The sequence below is a fragment of the Rhinolophus hipposideros genome (genome assembly GCF_964194185.1).
Source record: "Rhinolophus hipposideros genome assembly, contig: HAP1_SCAFFOLD_322, whole genome shotgun sequence".
Classification (NCBI taxonomy): domain Eukaryota; kingdom Metazoa; phylum Chordata; class Mammalia; order Chiroptera; family Rhinolophidae; genus Rhinolophus; species Rhinolophus hipposideros.
Genome location: NW_027669291.1, coordinates 1,146 through 21,531, shown reverse-complemented (window position 1 = coordinate 21,531; position 20,386 = coordinate 1,146). Strand labels below are relative to the sequence as shown.

General features: G+C 42.1%; 1 long non-coding RNA gene across 1 annotated transcript in view; it reads left to right on the top strand.

The window, feature by feature from the left end:
• Positions 1 to 19,288, top strand: part of LOC308495635 — a 34,652-nt gene extending 15,364 nt beyond the window's left edge. The window contains exons 2-5 of the long non-coding RNA XR_013993022.1: positions 3,246 to 3,451; positions 4,658 to 4,883; positions 15,773 to 15,822; positions 17,139 to 19,288. This is a non-coding gene — a long non-coding RNA (uncharacterized lncRNA). The remainder of the gene's footprint in view (positions 1 to 3,245; positions 3,452 to 4,657; positions 4,884 to 15,772; positions 15,823 to 17,138) is intronic.
• The last annotated feature ends 1,098 nt before the right edge of the window (positions 19,289 to 20,386 follow it).

Below are 20,386 nucleotides of genomic sequence, written 5' to 3'. Positions count from 1 at the left end.
TGTCTAAGACCTACAGGCCTCCTCTATTTTTCACTCTCTTGGTTTTTATTAGTCCAAGGTAACAAGGTGGTTTTTTGCTACTTGATTATCCTAAAAACTTGGAGTTGCGTGAGAGTTTATTGGGGTTCGTGCCATTAGAAAAGCCACCGTCATACATCGTTTTGAGATAAGCTCTTGGGCTTCCGGTAGCTGTTGTAGGACCATGCCTATAAAATTCTTTTCCTCGGAAGAGCCTTCCAGGAATTTAAGGCCCCACCTTAACTGTTTCGAAGTCTTGAGGAAGGCTTTACAGTCTTGTCCTCATCCGTAGATCATGTCTTCCTGGGAGCACCGCGAATTTGATCTTCACTCAGAAGCCATTTCTTCATTTTAGCATGATTTGACAACAGGGCATGTGGGAGAGGCTGTAAATGGGAAACACATTTGAACACAATAAGTCCTGGTTCCTTTACAGTTCACAGTCTTTCGTTAGCTCATGTATCTCATGGATTTTACTTGGTTACTTCACAGCAAGAGTCCCCTTTTATCCAGATTTCAGACTCATTTTCTTCACTAGCTGAGAAGTCTTTGTGGCCATCCTCTTTAGGGGCCCGCAAGCCCCCAATAACCGTCTCTTGGAGGCTATTGTGGGTGTCGTTCTCATTCTTCTCCACATCCTTTCGGGTTCCACCTACCTCCTGGTGGAAAGGCACTCCTACAGGTTTTAGATTGCTTTTCTTTGTGGCCTCACACCATTTTGAATATCAGTATCAATGCAGTTGTTCATTGCTGCTCAAGAAACCAACTCAAAAGCTAGTGGCTCAAAACAGCATCTGTTTTGTTCACCAGTAATGCAGTTGAGTGAAGCTCAGTGAGACTAGCTCATTTCTGTTCCACCTGGCATCAGCTGCGTTGCCATGAAGCTGCGAATGAGAATCATCTAAAGGCTGTTACACACACGTGTAGCAGTTGAAGCGGGGTTTTGGCCGGGACGCCCACTGGGGCCGTCTCAGCGCGAACATCTGTAGGAGGCCTCGCTGTGTGTCCTGGGCTTCTTCATCTGCACAACATGGTGGCTGGGTTTTCAGGGCGAGCTTCCCGAGAGAAAGTCAGATGGAAGCTGTATCACATTTTCTGCCGCAGGCATAGCATTCTCACAGCAGTTCTGCCCTATTCCATGCACTAGAATCCAGTTACATCCTAAGGCCAGCACATATTAAAAGGGAGGGAATTTCATGGAGAAATGTCAAGAATTTGTAGCCATGTTTTAAAAACACTACATCCATCCACTCACCTCATCTTACCAAATAAGCATTGTATCTACAGGAAAGCAGTTCTACCCAACTCAGTATCACTGAAATTCCAGCAGATTTGTTGTTATTATTGCTGTTTAGGATGTTCTTGTATATTGTGGAAAGAGAGGATTACAAGATAGCATTATCGAATTAAGACACTTTTTTGTTGTTGAAAAAATGTATCGATCATCTCACTAAACATTCACAGTGTGAGATGTGATTTCTCCTTAACCTTGGGAATCATTTCTTCTTGAAAGCAATTCAAATTACCATGAAACATTTGTAGCTGACGGAGGCCTAACTATCTCAAGATGAGTTACTTGTAACTCCCTACAACTTTGTAAGAAATTACGGAGAGTTAAAATGGGGAACAGGTGAGAGACTATCAACTCAGAGGTGACTTACAGTCATTTTATAGAAGAAAAACATGAACCAATCATTCAGGAAATCGTAGAAAATCAAGTACAGATGTTGTGTGGCAAAGTCGATGACAATAAAGGATACATTTTTGAGTCTCCTGGTGCTTTTCTCTTTGTTCTTCATTCTGAGTAATTCAAGTTTCCACATTCTAAGACTCTACTACAGTATGGATGACATTTTATGGCAACTGAGTTTATTTCACAAGTTGATACTGGTTTGGGGTTAGACTATTCTCAGTCAACTTCCTTCGTAACCAAATCATACTATCTTACTCATTCAGAATGATGCTCTCAAAGCAAAACTGGAGACTGCATCTTGAGAATGTCTCCATCTGTGGGGTGGCCAGTTGGCTTAATGGTTAGAGCATCGTGCTGGTTCCAATCCTTGGTAACCAAGGTCGCTGGTTCGATTCCCACATGGACCAGTTAGCTACACCCTCCATAACTAGGTTGAAAACAATGGCTGGAGCTTGGAGCTGAGCCCCCAGTGGGCGGCCGGCCAGTTGGTTCAGTGGTTAGAGCGCAGTGCTCATAACACCAAGGTTGCCGGTTCGAATCCCGCATGGGTCAGTGAGCTGTACCCCCCATAACTAGTAGATTGAAGAGAACAATTTGACTTGGAGCTGAGCTGCGCATCCCACAACTAGATTGGAAACTGTTACTTGACAGGGAGCTGATGGGTTCTGGCAAAAACAGTGTTCCCCAATTATAAAAAATAAATTTGTTTTAAAAAGTTTTTTTAAAAAAAGATATCTATACCTTGTTGAAGAAAATCAATCTTAAACAGGAGTTATTATCTATGAAAGGAGTACAAATATCATGTGAAAAAGTAGAGAATAAAAAGAGTGGAGATAAAAATTATTAAACCTCAAAATTCATATAGTCACGAATGTGGTAAAAAAGAGTGAAGCAGAACACAGTAAATTCTGGGATATTGAAGACTGAGCAAGACAGGATGTAGTAGAAAAAGCTTTTTAAATCTATTTTTACAGGTTAATTCATTGATTTTTAACACGCCTTAATTCATTTTGCTGCAAATTACGTTTTCGATATGCATAGTGTATGTGATTCTTCTACTCCCCTTAACGGCAGTTGTTTTTATTTTATTTTTTTTAGATTTCTGGAACTAAGGTGGTATCTGCTTCTCCTTTTTAATATTTCAGTTCCCATCATTATTGTCACTCAGTTGATCTTTGAGATTTGTTCTTTCTGAAAAATCATTTGATTTTTAAGACCAATTGATATAAAACGAGACTATTAGGAAATAAAGAAAATAAAATGCACCATATTCTTAGATTATTAAGTCATATTGTTCAATTTTTAAAATTTAAAATTGATTCTCTTATTGGAATAGTTAGATGAGATGATTCAAAATATTTTCATGATTCAGATCTATTTCATTCCGTATTGATGGTAAATATTTTAAACTTCAGCTTTTTTTTTTCATTTAAATTGCCCTCCAAATCATTGACTTAAAACTAAAGAATACAAATAGACTGTAATTATTCAGTTTATATTTATTTTTAAAATGTATCCTTTCTGTTGGCTTTAGGAACAAACAGCATCTCAAAAAAACGTACACCCGTTAAATGACCATGATGGCGCTTCCGTAAGTGACATGGACATACTCAGAATTAAATATCTGGAATCTGAACTCTCCAAAATGAAAACTTCTCATGAAATAGAATTGGAAGAATATGAACACCTCTACCTAGAGGAATTAAAACTTATCACATCATTGCAAAACAAACTAAACAAGTAAGTCCAAACAAAGTCAGAGAAAATCAATCGAGCTCATTAATTTGCCTCTAAAGTATAATTTTTATCAAGGCAGATTCCCGAGATTGATAGGAAATGAAAGCTTACTAAATAGTATAATTTTGGAAAATGATGTTAGTGAATAAATTACTTTTAAAATGTTAGTTAGTTCAGGACATTTGCATCTCTCCCCATTTTTGGTTTTACATGATTGTATTTTTCCTCCCGCGGTTTTCATAGAGTTAATCTGATCTACCAGTCTTTAAGCAAAGTGTTTTTGAAGCTTTATGATTTAGACAACGCTATTTTTTATAAAATTTCTTGTCAGAATTCCCCTAAATAGTTTTTAATGAGGTAACTATTTATTATAAGATAACAACTTAAACCCAAAGGGTTAAGTACTCTGCATGTTCTGGCACTTGGTACATGTACTGTCTCCATTGTGCTCTGTGTTATTATCTCTGGAGGTCGCTTTCAGACAAGCTCTTCTTTCTAGTCTTTCTGATGTCCACAAAGGCATACATGTGAAATATAGCAGAGGGTTAACAACGTAGGGGTGAGGGTAGTATAACCCAAGAAGTGGCTAAAAAGATAAGGTGGTGAGCCTGGGGGGGTGTGTGGAAGACAGAAAGCGCAGAGCCCACGCCCAGCGCCTTGGTCACAGTGTTATATTATAAGCTACACGCCTGCGGAGCGGTTTCAGTTCAGTAGGGTCACCCACCAGGCTCCCTCCTTCTCCCCCAGAGGCTGTTGTTCTACATGACACTTCAGTCCTCAGGGTAATGAGGGCGCTACCCAAGGGCGGTGACTGCAAAGGCTTGAAAATATCTTGGTGGGATTTTTAAAAAATTCTAAACTCGTTTGCTATGTACGTCTCATGGCAATCCTCAAGAATCTTATTGGTTCAGCCATTGCAGAAGGCAGCAAGTATTATCTGTGAAGCCGTGGATGTCACTGATAGCCCGTTTCCTCCCCTCCCTACTTTGAATTTCTTCTTAGTCTGGCGTCCCCATAGAAACATATGTGCTTGTTTAGGATAATTTGAAACCTATCCTTGTGCATGCTAGGTCTGCCCTGACGCATTTTCAATGTTAAAATGCTGTTTAATGGGAAATTTCTTTTACTATTTATTATGGCAGCTTGAAAAAAATGCAAGTCATTCAGGAAAAATAAAATTCAAAGCTTTGTGTTTTACAATCTTCACAGTGCTAATGAAAGACTGGCAGAGGCTAGAACCGATCTTCAGGCAAAGGAACAGCCCAAGGAGTTTCTCAGCACTGCTCTTAGGAGGGGAGTCCTTGAGCCACCATGTGTTGGAAGTTTGAATACTGAGTTACTCCTCAGTGGAAATCCTGCTCCAAGAGAAAATTTGGTGATTCCTAAGTCAACCGCACGGGCTTCAAATGACATCATGGGGTATTACTGTCCCAAGGTTAGTTATATTAGCTTCTTTCCCTTGCGTTTCAGATTTCTTTCTTTTTTATTTCTTTGATATAATATTGTTTTGTTTTGTCTTATATATTCATTAGGGTGATATTGGTTAGTGAAATCATATGGGTTTCAAGTGTACATTTCCATAATACATCATGTATATATTTCACTGTGTGTTCACCATCCCGAGTCAGTTCTCCTTCCATCGCCATGTATTTGACCCCCTTTTCCCTCTTCTACCTCTCTCTCTCCCCCCTCACCCACTAAGTGTTGTCTGTGTCTATGAGTTTTTGTTTCTTTGTTTGTCGTTGATGAAATTTTGAGTTGTTTCATTGACTAATGCACACGAAGTAAAAGGCATAATATGTGTGCTAATATGCATAGAAAGGAGATAGAAATTTAACAATCTTTTTTTAAGTCACTAGAGCTCTCATGTGTTAAGAGTTATTTATTATTATTTAATAAATGTAACTAAAGTGATACATTTAAAATGCTTGAAAATTTGCCTTTAAATTTTATTACAGATGTTAAATATCATTGCCTAATAACCAATGGTATGCTTTGAGATGCTTTGGCTTCTTAATTGGTTTTAGTTGGAGATGATTCATAAAAATTTTAAAGTTTTGTGCATCCCAGTTTTTCTTCCCCTAAGTGTAAGTGAATGATGGCCGGCCAAACACCTAACCACAAATGGATGTTTATTATTAAATGAAACAGATATAATCCTTTTTATTAATTCGGCAAACTTATAATACTGCAGAAAGATTAGTCTCTGTTTTTATGGTTAATGTTATCTTCTAACAAGAGAGTATATCCTTAATTTTTATTTTATTCGTAGCACTATCTATTTCAGTGTTTTAAAATGAGTTGCTTCACAGTTGTACATATTCTAAATAGGGACATTAAGCAAATAATTGAATTTTTAAAATGAAGTTCACTTATGTCTATATGTCTTGACAGCATTTGGGTAATTGATGAGTAAGGTGGCAGTGCTAGGGAGTCTTTAAATCACAACTCGTTTTCTTCGTGTGACGTGGTTGTTAAAAATACTCATTCTTGAGTTCTTGACCAGCAGGAGTTCTGTTCGGTTCTGTTTCATAGTTTCCATCTCTTTGATAAAGTTCTCCTCCGGGTCATTAATTTTACTCCTGAACTCATTGAACTGCCTGTGAGTGTTGTTATATCTCAGTGACATTCTTCATGCTGTGACTTTGTTTTGTTTTACCCTCCAAAATGTTTGTTACATTTAAGCAACATGGAGAATACAGGAAGGAAAGCACAAATCATCTGCTCGGAACAATTGGTCTAATTTATATGCAGCATACAATATAGAAAATTAGTTTAAACCGGTTAGTAGAGGTCAAATTGAGGAGGGCTTTAAGTGAGTTTGATTTTTTTTTCTCTAGGCAGCAGTAGGCATAAAAAGGATAATGAAATAATAATTCTTTCATGGGGGAGTATATAATATGTGGCAGAGAGTCTGTTATCTCCTTTGTATTTGAAAAATTAAGTGAAGTATAATGTATGTCGTTAGTTTCAGGTGAACAAGCTTTTCCTGGTTCGTGCTACTCTTTGGCCCTAGAAGTAAATACTGTATGTCTTTTGACTATTGACATATAGTATTTTATATAATATAGTATATAATATACTCAGCTTCTTGCTGGGGCTACAGCTGAAAATAGTTCAGCCCTGTTTCTCTTTGGCCATGACTCGACTGTGTTGAACTGGGTTATTTTAAGCTGAGGGCCAGATTGCTGATTGACAGGTGTTATATATGTGCCTGAAAGTCATCAAGAAGTGCTATTTTTTTTGGTTTGTTTGTTTCACTGTGCAGAAACTAGTTCTGGGTGTCTTCTTTTTTTTCAGTGAATGAGTATTATTATTTTTAACTCTTTTTTATTATTAGTTTCAGGTGTACAAAACAATGTAATAGTTACACATTTATAATTTGTATGCCTCACATAATGATGACCCCTCTCCCCTCATCAACGACCCCTTTGACATCACATACAGCCATTACATTTCCACTGCCTCTATCCCTCAGGCTGTACTCTACTTCTTGTAAACATATATATACATACATGTATATGTGTGTGTGTGTATAACAATTGTAGTTAACATTAACATTCATTATTGTTCAGCTTCAGCTTCAGGTGTACAGTGCAGTTGTCAGGCATCTACATCATCTCTGAGGTGCTCTCCCTAATGAGACAAGTGTAATCAGATACCCTACAAAATCTTTACATTATTGATTACATTCACCAAATTGACTTTCGTATCCCCATGGCAATCTTGGGGTTATCGATTGTGCTTTGTAATCCCCTCACCTTCCCCCTTATTCCCACCCCCCTCCCATCTAGCAACCTTCAGTTTTTCCTCTGTGTCTCTGAGACTGTTTCTGATTAGTTCACTCATTTATTGTTTTCTTTAGATTCCACATATAAGTGAGATCATAAGGTATTTGTCTTTCTCTGTCTGACTTATTTCACTTAACGTAATGTTCTCTAGGTCCATACATATTGTTGCAAATGGTAAGATTTCCTTCTTCTTTATGGCTGCGTAATACTCCATTGTATAAATGTACCACAGTTTCTTAATCCAGTCGTCTACCGATGGGCATTTTGATTGTTTCCATGTCTTGGCTATTGTGTATAGAGCTGCAATAAACATAGGGGTGCATACATTTTTTTGAATTAGAGTTTTGGATTTCTCCGGATCGATGCCTAGGAGTGGAATTGCTGGGTCATAAGGTAGTTCCATTCTCAGATTTTTGAGATACCTCCATACTGTTTTCCATAGTGGCTGCACCAATCTGCAATCCCACCAACAGTGCACAAGGGTTCCCTTTTCTCCACATCCTCGCCAGCGCTTGTTGTTTGTTGATTTATTGATGATAACCATTTTGACTGGGGTGAGGTGGTATCTCATTGTGGTTTTTATTTGCATTTCTCTGCTGGTTAGTGAGGTTGAGCATTTCTTCATATGTCTGTTTGCCATCTGTATGTCCTCTTTAGATAAATGTCTCTTCATGTCCTCTGCCCATTTTTTAATTGGGTTGATTGTTTTTTCGGAGCTGAGTTGAGTGAGTTTTTTAGTAAAGTTTGGATATATCAATGGCAGATATCTTCTCCCATTCAGTAGGACCCTTTTTTGTTGTAATGATGGTTTCCTTTACTGTGAAAAAAATGTTTAGTTTGATGTAATCCCATATGTTTATTTTTTCTGTTACTTCCCTTGCCCAAGGGGATGTATCAGTAAAAATCTTACTCCGGGTAATATATGTAAAGTTGCTTCCTATATTGTCTTCTAGGAGTTTTATGGTATCAGATGTTACATTTAAGTTTTTGACCCATTTTCAATTTATTCTTGTATATGGTGTAAGGAGGTGGTCCAGCTTCATCTTTTTGCATGTGTCTGTCCAGGTTTCCCAGCACCATTTATTGAAAAGACTGTCTTTACCTCACCGTAAATTCTTGCTTCCATTGTCGTAGATTAAATGGCCATATAGGCGTGGATTTATTTTTGGTCCGCTTGTGTGTTCACTGTTAACTTGTCTTCTGAGTCGCTGATTCGATTCTCTGACTCATCTAACCCACTGGTAATTCCTTCAAGCGTGTGCTTTATTTCACTTGTTGTATTCTTTAGTTCTAACTGGTTGTTCATTATGATTTCTCTATCCTTCTTTATGTCGTCACTAAGCTCTTTAAACATTCTTATCGTCAGTGTTCTGAACTCTGTCTCTGATAGATTGGTTACCTCTATTTCATTTGGTTCCAATTCTGGAGGTTTCTTCTGTTCTTTTATTTGGGACATGTTTCTTTGTTTCCCCATTCTGGTTGACTCTCCGTGTTTGCTTCGATGTATTAGGTAGATCCCCTAGGATTCTCGGTCTTTGCTGGGTTATCTTATGTAGTGTGTGTCCTTTACATCTGACTTGCACCACTTCCCTATTCTCCTGTGCGTGTGCTCCAAAGTTGACCCTGGTGTTGTGTATATTGTCCTGTGTAAAGTTGAACTTTCATTGCTTTTGGCTGGTCAGTAGGTGGGGTTGCTCCTAGGCTGCCTAGTTGTGAGACTTAGCTCTGCCCTCGGTGGATGATCTGCTGCGTGAGGGTTGACCACTCCAATTAGACTTGGCCTCTATGGGCTCTTGTGCCTGTAGAGAATTCCCTCTGGGTGTGTCACTTGTAGGTCAAACCCAATAATACTCTGGTTGGGTCTGGAGTTGGTGTCAGGAGGTGTTGAATCTTGTGACTCTTGGGCTGGGCCCTGGTGTAGGGCAATTTCAGAACAAAGCCAATCACCAAGCACAACAGCAACAACAAAGTCAAAACCAAATACACTCACGTGTGAAAACAACCAGTAACCCACACTCAACACAGGCAAAAATATCAAAGATACAAAAACAAAACAAAACAAAAAACGCAGCGCCAGTCTTGGCTTAAGCCCACCAAGTAATCTCCAGGCCGTCCTCTGCTGTACCAGAGAGTCCTCTGTGTATTGTTCAGGCAGAGCCGGTCACCTGGTGCCCAGAGTGACCCTGGGACGGCAGATGTAGATGAGTGGGGCTATCGGGTCTGGATGGTAGTTTCTACAAAGTCAGTGCAGTTTCTGCTCTTGCCTGCACATATGCGCACTGAGAGTAACACAACCAGCCCTGTGCCCAGGTCTCCTGAGTCTTAGGTCACTCCTTCCGTGTGTGTGTGTGCGTGCGTGCATGTGTGCGTGTGTGGTGGGAGATTTCTGAGCTGCTGAAAGCCCAGAGCTGCGACTGCTGCCTACTGCTAACCCCTGGGCATGTCTCCACAGTTGTAATTGCCCTGCCCTGGGCAGGTCAGAGAAGGTGGGGACTGGGGATGGAGGAGTCTTCTCTCTCTCAGCCCAGCAGTGTCACACACTTCCCAGCTTCTTCCCTGGGTCGCAGTAGCTACAAACCGGGTCCTCCCAGATCCTGAGCACTATGGGTCCTCTGTAATCTGACACTACTCCTCAGATCAGGGGCCAGCGTGAGTCTCTGGAAGGGTGGGGGTAGGATTGGGAGAGTCGGGGGAGGGGCCCAGGTATGGTGTTTACTTCCTTTGTCCTACCTAGGGCCCAGCTGGAGGTCTCAGCTGAGGTGACTGCCTCAAACTCTGATATGCTGCTCTCCGGGCAGGGAGATGAGCTGTGGGACACAGGGAAAGAGCCCACCTCCTGGCTCTTGTGGTCTCTGTTCTGTCCTGGGACCACCTGCACCTCCGCAGCCATGGATGCGGGCCACGTCTCCCTTCCCACTTCCCCTGCTCGCCCAGTTTGCCCACCTTCAAGTCATCCTCCTACAAGTCTCTTAGCTGTTCTGTGTGATGAGCAGAGAGCATGACTGCTGTTTTGAAATCTCGGTCACAGAGATCACAATCTTCCATAACTTTGACTTGGTTTCTGGAGAAGTGTCATCTTCTCTCAGTGTTAACCATGTCACCTTGCTTCTTCATGCTGCTGAGTGCCTTGTTCCTCTACAGGCACATTTGAAGTAGTGAATACTTTCTTATGTAGGTACATTTCGATTTGAACAATTAAACAGGTATATAGTTAGAGGTCTTTCTTTTGTTTTCAGTAGATGGTACAAGAGTGTAATTTCTGTTTTCTCCCACAGGTGCTCCTTGAGTATGGGGGATCCAGGGGCGGGGGCTTAGCTGTGGGTGTGGGAGTCCAAGCCTGGGTGACCAGGGAGATGGGTGTTGCAACTGCATCCAGGTCTCCAGGGTCTCTGGTCACCACCACCAAGCAGGTGGGGGAAGTGGGTGGTTGAGGGGAGCGTGTTCTTGAGCCCGCTGAGCTGCTACCTGGTTCCCTATGTCTACTGGTAGCACTGTGTGTGGTCGTGAGACTGGAGAATTGTTTCTGCTGCTGCTACTGGTCCCTGGTGGTGCCAGCACTGCTGCATCTGGAGAGGGGTGGGGGGATGCTGCTGCTGCCCCACTTAGCCTCCCCTGGGCAGTGATGTGGGAGCTGCACCCCGTCCCCTCCACCACCACTGCCTTTGCTGGGGCTTCAGGCTCAGCCTTGTCCCCCTGGAACTGCAGCTGTGGGCTGTCCCTGTGCTTTCCTCCATCCTGCCTCCCTTTCACATCCAGTGCACCCTCCTTCCCTTTTACAGATGCGTGGTGTTTTAAGGAATCGTAGTGTGTTGAGCAGAAGATCCTTTCTTGGGCTATAGATGCCCGATGAGTTGTAGATATCGTGGAGATAGAAAGGGGTTGTCTCTCTTGACATGATGTTTACATCATTCCAAAGAATATCCATTTTGATCAATGCAGGGTGGTTTGTGGTTTTGATGGTGTTTTCTGGCCTCCTTTTTTTTTTTTTTCAGTTTTATTTTATTTTTACATCCCTCACAACGTGAACCCCCCTCCCCCCATCCACCACCACCCCGACCTCACACCGAGCCATCACATTATACACATAAATTTATAGTTGGCATTCATTAATGTCCAGTCTCTGGTGTACAATGCCATGACCAAGCATCCACCGCATCCCTGAGGTGGTCTCCCAAACAGGACACATGTCCATCGGACACCCAACAAAATCCCCAAACACTATTGAGTAAGTTCCCCAAAGTAATTCTCAAAAGACCCTGAGGCCATCCTGTGGTCACCAACCGCCCCCCAATCCCTTCACCCTTCCCCCCATCTCCAACCCCCTCCCACATCTAACAACTGTGGCCTTCTTAATGCAGAGAAACATAGCACAGGCCTGTGCTAAATGGGGCTCCAACCTTGTGTTTTCATTTAGCTTCCCCTTAATAAATCATAGGAGAACAAAGCCAAGGATTTTCGGACAGCCCTTCGGCTAAATGGAGTCCAAGTCCTTCAAAGTGGTGAACCTGGAGGAAGGACTGGGTACAAAAAGAAAGTGAATGGCCAACGCTTCTGTAAATTCTTAAGCATGATGCACAATTAAAATGTTCTCAGTGGTTTCACCACAGAAATCAGAAGATGAAAGAGTGTAAAGGCAGAAGCAATGAGAGAGAATATGCTTGTGGACATTTTTCCTTTAATTATTTTTTGGTAGGAAAGAGGTGTTTAGTTTTCAGTATTTCCTCATAAATTGGAAAATTGTTTATGTTAAAGTCAATGCCCTCATTCCAAGGCCAACGTTGTTCCCTTGTGAGGCGTTGGGTTGCCCAATCATGCAAGGCTGAATAAGAGATGGAAAAGCCCCACTCTGTCAAGATCCAGAGATAAGTGTCCCAAATCACTAGGGAACACTGGAAAGACTGATGATGCAGTTGTGATGATGTGAGGTTGGACACAAGTGCACTAGATGGTAAAGAGAAATCTGTTTTGTGTTTCCCATTTCGCTATACTTAACCCCCACCATGAATATTACCTGTGTTGGTTTATATTGGTCAGCCAAATTTGATTCTGAGGAAAAGACAAGTCATTTTAAGGAAGAATTTCCTCAACTTGAGTTTGCTTTCTTTAACTCATGATTTTCTCCTTCAAGTTCCCTTTTCTGTGTTTAGAAATGTTTATGCTTTATAAATTGAGTGTGTTTGACTACTGCTAATAGGACTTGTGATGTTAATCTGTCTTTATTTTTAATAATGACTTTAAAGATAATACTTGAGTTAGAAAGCTACTATTTTGTTTCTCATGCTTTAACATTATTGAGCTACATGACAAAGTTTTGCATATTCATTTTCTTTGAGTTGTACTCAGAAATTGATGGAATTTTCCGGAATATGAGGTAGTAGCTGGCATAGCAGGCTAGCCTCAATAGGGAGACTTATCCCATTCCTGGCCCGCAGCTCCTTGGTTTGGTGACCTCAGGTGACCTATGTAATCTCTGTGAGTCTTGGTTGCCTCTTATGCAAAATTAGGGACTTTCACTAAATCAGTGACTTTCAGACCTGAAAAATATTCTTTTTATCAAAGAATAGTACCGTTCTTTGAGAAAATTTTTTTTGTGTAATTACTGTGTTTACCCAAAAATAAGACCTAGCCGGACAATCAGCTCTAATGTGTCTTTTGGAACAAAAATTAATGTAAGATCCGGTCACATCACGTCACATCATATCATATGTCATACGCGGTCTTATATCATAGTAAAATAAGACCGGGTCTTAATTAATTTTTGTTCCAAAATGCATTAGAGCTGATTGTCTAGCTAGGTCTTATTTTCGGGGAAACACGGTATATAAAAACAGAGACCAAGGGTGGCCACATGCCTCAGTTGGTTAGAGTGCAAGTTCTTAACAACAAGGTTGTGGGTTCGATTCCCACATGAGCCAGTGAACTGCACCCTCCACCGCTAGATTGAAAACAATGGCTTGAACTTGGAGATGAACCATGGTGGGCAGCCGGTTGGCCCAGTGGTTGGAGCACTGTGCTCATAACACCAAGGTTGACAGTTCCATTCCCACATAGACCCGTGAGAAGCAATGGGTTGAGCTTGGAATTGGGCTGCTGGTGGGGAGCCTGTTGGCTCAGTGGTTGGAGCGAGGTGCCCATAACACCAAGGTAACCGGTTCAAGTCCCACATTGGCCAGTGAGATGCACCATCCACAACTAGATTGAAAAAAAGAACAATTTGACATCCGGGAAAAGCAAACTGTTCCTCAGTAGTCCCCAATTAACACAAAACAAACCAAAGCAGAGACGTGTAGAGCTACCTAGCTAAAGGAGGGATGCAGACTCCTAAGCTGTGCTATCCCGTGGGTGTCCCCAGTGGAACCTGAGCTTTCTCCGAGACGTAGTCTAGTAAGAACTGCCAGTAATGAGAAAATCCTTCTAGTTGAAATCCTTTGAATTAAAGTTTGCTGATACATTTTTTTTGTGTATAATTTTCTCACCTTTCTATATATTTGATAAATGGAAAAGTATAATAAGACTGCAGATATGTTGTCCTTATTAATGTTGGACTTCAAGCTACTTCCACCATCTGAACACACTCCTCACCTAGAAATAAACATACCGTGTTTCCCAAAAATAAGACATAGCTGGACCATCATCTCTAATGTGTCTTTTGGAGCAAAAATTAGTATAAGACCTGGTCTGATATTATTTTATATTACATAAGACCCATTCTTATATTATGTTAAAATAAGACCGGGTCTTATATTAATTTTTGCTCCAAAAGTCGCATTAGAGCTGATGGTCCAGCTACATCTTATTTTCAGGGAAACACGACAGAAAGTGCTGAAGTAAATATTTAAGAAAAGAGCTGTTTTGGGGGAAAATAATAACGCTACATTGGTAGTTCCTTAATTCAAGTCGTGTAAAAATGTGATTTACATTTTATATTGTTGATTAACAATAACTTAAAACTGTTTCATGAAAGTCCTCTCCCTTTCTATGGTATTTAGTTATTGATTTTACACGGCCTGTCTGGTGATGTTGTTGTCACATTATTCACGTTATAAGCCCTTTCTATCAAGCCATTCACAAAAAAAAGTGTTATGCAAATATTGGAAAACAAATTTGTCTTCCCCTGTCGGTGCCTGCCGACGAGAAGAAGAGTCCCTGAAGTGGGGAGTGAGGATTGAGAAAAAATAGAAGAGAGACAAAGATGGGATCGGGAGGGCAGGCAATTCTAAGTAGACTGCCGCAGTTCTAAGTAGAATGCCTCAGATCTAAGTAGAATGCCTCAGCCCAAGTTTATTTTTGCAGCTTATATACTCTGGGCATCAAAAAGTAACAGAACTGTCTGCAATCTAGTAGTTACAATAAAGGTAATACACAAGGGCCTGTTTTTTGGCCAGCTCCACACTTCCTGACCTTGTCTAGTTCTGTGTTCTCAGAGTAGGAACTTCTGCCTTGCTGGGAGCACAGACCACTCAAGGAAGTCAAAGGTTCAACATTTCACAAAACAACACCTGCTAGCACTTTAGCACGGTTTCCCACATTCCCCCTAAATTTGTACAAGGATTGGCTGTCACATTGTTGTCACCATAGTGTCTATTAGTTTCTGGATATTATTTTAAGCACTACTTTGGACATTTTGTGAGAGGATAGCTTTCAGAAGAAAGGTTTCAGTAAGACCACTCTAGACTGGGACACTTGTAATATAGTTTGAAATACTCCCACACATTTCATAATTAAATAGACTATAACTACAGCTATTTTAGTGTTTCGAAAATTGGACCTGATTTCTAAGGAACAAAGTCACATTTAAAAATTATATATTATTTTTTGTTTCTAACTCTACAAAGTCATAAATGAGAAAGTAAATTTGAAAACTGGCTCTAGGTCATACTTTATTCAAGCAGCTTTACGGAAATCTTTCTGTGCATACGAATACGGTAATGTTTCAGTCATAGACTGCAAAATCGTTTTGGTTATTGTTTCTGTCAGTAGAATTTTCACATGACGGCACAGTACCACTTTCATCATTTTATGTCTTTAAGGTTCTATGCTGAAAAATGAATAGCCTAGAATACACCTTAAGATTACTTTTCTAGAAGTGCAAGAATGGAAAGCTCATTTTAAGTAAAAGTCCATTAAAGTAAAAACAAAGAACAAGAAACATTTATAAAGGACAATTTTTCTAAAAATTGCAAAGTAATGCATTCAGTGTAAAATATGACTTGACTTGTTTAAACTTCATTGTACCAATCAAATCAAACGTCACTCTTTTGAAATTATGTATCTTAGGTAGACCAATATCAATTGCACTGTTGGTCAGATTAATCTAAATAGCATCTCATATAGATGGTCTCTATTATGTACAATCAAAATAAGCAGTAATTTATGTTATTCATTTTTAAACTTTTTTGTATTTATATAAATCATACGTTAAGTCTATTCTCTAAAGGCATTATTTAAACAGCACATTTCATAAGATATATCATTTCTACAATAAAGTCTCTTGTTTACCTTAAATGCTATAATAAGATTTGATTTATTTCAGTCGCTGCTGGAGTACCAGGAAAAAAAAAACTAAAGAACTATACAAAGACGGTATGTTGCCAAAATGTATTAATTCAAGTTAGATATCATTGATTTCTGGAATAAAATGTAAATATTAAATGGCATCCCTTTCCATGTTCTGATAATAGATACTACATTAAATATTTTCTTGGCCTTAGCAAATAAAAAAGGTGAAAGCATAAACATTCATAGTGAAGACAAGGTCATATGAGTAATATCTCAAGAGTCTATGTATCTCTTTTTATTTCTGGCCTGTCCCCTTCCTTTCTTCTGCCATCCCTATGGAACTTTCCACCTGCACGTTGAAAACGGGGCTTCATCAACTTTTATGTTTTTGCCAGTGATATGAGGCCCAATAACCAGACTTATCTAGTGATACTTAAGCAATTACTGTTCATATATGGTGTTTCCCCGAAAATAAGACCTAACCGGAAAATAATACCTAATGTGTCTTTGGGAGCAAAAATGAATATAAGACCAGGTCATATTTTTGGGGAAATACGGTACCTCCTAGAAGGGCCAAGCTACCATATTTCCCCGAAAATAAGACCAGGTCTTATATTAATTATAGCTCCAAAAGACGCATTAGGGCTTAATTTCTGGTTAGTCTTATTTTTGGAGGAAACACTGTAGCTGTCACCTGATGGGTGACATTTAAATCTCCAGTCATTTACTTTGTCATTAGTTTACCATGTACCCTCAGGAGAAACTCCACATTGCTTTGCATGGAATGAAAACACCCAAATCAATGTAGTTCTCACCAAACATCTCAGCCTATATCTTGCTACCAACCCTCGTTTGCCCCTTTGCTCTAGCATCTAGCTAAACCAGACTACTTCTCGTTCCGTAGTGTTCTCCCCCACACTAGTCTTCGCATCTGCGTCTTCCCTCTCTCTGGCATCCTCTGTCCTTGTCCTTCAGGCATCAACATCCATGTCACCTCCACCAGAGAGCAGACAATCAATACTGGGATGTCCCTTTTGTGGGTCCCACTGGCGTCCTGTTGTGCATTTGTATGGTATAGGGGCCTCTGAATGGAAATTGCCTGTTCATCTGTTCCTTCAGCTTATAGTAGATGATGGGTCAGGGCTGGACCGTGTCATCTTCGTCTTGTAACTTCAGTGCTTGTCGTACGACCTTGTTTATAAATGAATGAAGGATGAGACAACCAGAAGCTCTGATACTTGGCCACAATAGCAGTCAAGTCAGTGTGCAGCCGTGGGCAAACTGTATTGAATATGATCTCCTGTTGTGAGCTGTAGCCTCATCTAGAGGTTTTCTCATTCTTCTTAACACTTATACTTAGTTGTATTTTAAAGAACATAATTCTGTCTTTTTCTTTCCAGCTCCTGCTGAATTTGAATCTAAATTCAATCGAAAAGTTCCTCTATCACCTATTGATAATCTACTTGAGAATATAAAACTAGAAATCGTCTACAATTTGAAAAAAAAGTATAAGCTCTAAAATATAAATAGTACAAGTGTATTTACTGGGCTGTTTAAACAACATGTTAATTGTATCCCAAAATATATGGCATGTGAAATCCTTATTACAGGAAAATATTTTTGTATCATATGTTGTGGGGACAGAGCCTGTGGGGACAAAACCCCAAAAAACAGTTTCCAGGCTCTCGGCCTCACATAGAAAGGTGCTGGCTCGGGTAGTAAATGGCCATAAACTGTGATCAGATGCCAGCAGCTGTGGCTAGTTGGCCGTCAGCTGTAACCCGTAAGCCATTGGCCACTAATATAACGGCTGTGGCTATGCTAGCAAAAAGGAATGGGGGCTAGCAAGAAGATGGTGGCTGGCAAGCGCGGACTGCTGTTAGGCAGATTATGTAGATCCTACTTCCTGTGTCTCCAGCCCAGCCGCCAGCGAGAATATATTGGTTTGACTCCCCTATCTATGGCTCCGTGGGTGTTCCTTTTTGGCCTTACCGTGTCCTGCGTTCTTGGGCGGGGAGCGGGAGCTGAGACCCTGCACGACAAATGGCGCAGCGAGCAGGGTCCACCGCGTGACACATGGCGTAGTCGGCAGGATACGGTGCTGGCCAAAGCTCTCCGAAGGGCAGTGGAGCAGTTTGTGCGTATGAAAGCTCAGTCTGAGGAAGACCAGGAGGAGCAGCTGCCGGAGAGCTCGATTTCCGTGGAGCGGTGGGAAGATGTGGATGGTTCCCCAACCAGCAGAGGCCGGAGAAAGCGGAGAAAGCGAAGGTTGTTGCGGCCCTGTGGGCTGGGAACTGCTTGCTGACGCAGCCTGGATGCGGGACTTGTCCCAGGAGGAAACGCTTGCTGAGTCCTCATTGTGAGATGAGGGTGAGGTCAAGGTCATCCCTCACCCCCAGGACAGCCCTGGCGAATGACTATGGACTATGAGGAATTGCCTTCTATCCCTGATTTAATGGACGCTTGACTGTTTGGGAACATACCATCATGTAGTGGGACTGGCGGATGTTTGCTTTTGTGTCTTGACTGGCCACCATTGATAATATGTAAGCACCTTGATGTGAGCCACTGTTGTTCCAGCACGGTACCCCGAGAGGCCCAGAGAGAGAGTGGCAGTGCCCTGAGAGCCCTGGCTGTGTCCAGGAAGTCTGGCTGTGCCCAGAGAGAGTGGCAGTGCCCTGAGGCCCTGGCTGTGTCCAGGAAGTCTGGCTGTGTCCAGGAAGTCTGGCTGTGTCCAGAGAGTGGCAGTGTCCTGAGAGGCCCTGGCTGAGTCCAGGAAGTCTGGCTGTGCCCAGAGAGAGTGGCAGTGCCCTGTGAGCCCTGGCTGTGTCCAGGAAGTCTGGCTGTGCCCAGAGAGAGTGGCAGTGCCCTGAGAGGCCCTGGCTGTGTCCAGGAAGTCTGGCTGTGCCCAGAGAGAGTGGCAGTGCCCTGAGAAAAGCTGGCTGTGCCCGGGGAAACAGGTGGTACCCTAAGAAGCCCAGGATGTCTGGCTGTGCCCAGAAGTACTGGGGTGGTGCCCTGAGAAACCCTGGCTGTGCCCGGGGAGACTGGTGGTACCTTAAGAAGCCCAGGAAGTCTGGCTGTGCCCAGAAGTACTGGTGGTGCCCTGAGAAACCCTGGCTGTGCTCAGAGAGCCTGGCTGTGTCCAGGATATTGCATTCACCTCCAGGCTCCTCGCACAGGGACCCTCGCGGAAGACACTTGTCGCGTAGATTGTGAGGCGAGAACCTGTAGGGGTGGAGTGTGGGGACAAAACCCCAAAAAACAGTTTCCAGGCTCTCGGCCTCACATAGAAAGGTGCTGGCTCGGGTAGTAAATGGCCATAAACTGTGATCAGATGCCAGCAGCTGTGGCTAGTTGGCCGTCAGCTGTAACCCGTAAGCCATTGGCCACTAATATAACGGCTGTGGCTATGCTAGCAAAAAGGAATAGGGGCTAGCAAGAAGATGGTGGCTGGCAAGCGCGGACTGCTGTTAGGCAGATTATGTAGATCCTACTTCCTGTGTCTCCAGCCCAGCCGCCAGCGAGAATATATTGGTTTGACTCCCCTATCTATGGCTCCGTGGGTGTTCCTTTTTGGCCTTACCGTGTCCTGCGTTCTTGGGCGGGGAGCGGGAGCTGAGACCCTGCACGACAAATGGCGCAGCGAGCAGGGTACCCCGCACGACAGAGCCCCAGAGAGCAGTTTCCAGGCTCTCGGCCTCACGTGGAGGGGTGCTGGCTCAGGTAGTAGATGGCCATCAACTGTGGTTGGATGGCCGTCAGCTGTGACTAGTTGGCCGTCAGCTGTAACCAGTGAGCCACTGGCCACTAATATAACTGCTGTGGCTACACTAACTGTCGGTGCCTGCCGACGAGACGAACAGTCCCTGAAGTGGGGAGTGAGGATTGAGAAAAAAGAAGAGAGACAAAGATGGGATCGGGAGGGCAGGCAATTCTAAGTAGACTGCCGCAGTTCTAAGTAGAATGCCTCAGCCCAAGTTTATTTTTGCAGCTTATATACTCTGGGCATCAAAAAGTAACAGAACTGTCTGCAATCTAGTAGTTACAATAAAGGTAATACACAAGGGCCTGTTTTTTGGCCAGCTCCACACTTCCTGACCTAGTCTGGTTCTGTGTTCTCAGAGTAGCAAGTTTTGCCTCGCTGGGAGCACAAACCACTCAAGGAAGTCAAAGGTTCAACATTTCACAAAACAACACCTGCTAGCACTTCAGCACGGTTTCCCACAGGTCACCCTTTTTTATATAAAATTAACACAAGGGTTGCGCCTGGCTTAGGTGGTTGGTACAGATATGTCCATTTACCCGTCATAGGAGACCATCCCTCTAGCGAACGGTTCCTGTCTTAGGTTATGTACATTCTTACCAAATCCTTACCCATCTTTGGCTGCCGACCCATTGTAGGGGCTTTATACACGGGTGTCAGCGACACGGTGGACCTGGGCAGATAATCTCAACTCATGAACCTTTGTTTGGAGATCGATGAAGCCCTTGAGTATTACCTTTCTGAGCAACGGAGTAAACCACATGAATAGAGGAACACCAACAAAGATTATTACAAAAGGCAGTAGCAAATGGAAAAGAGCTAGAAAGGAGGGGAATTCTCCTCTGAGGTCCGAGTACCAAGGACCTGAAATGTTAACAGGTA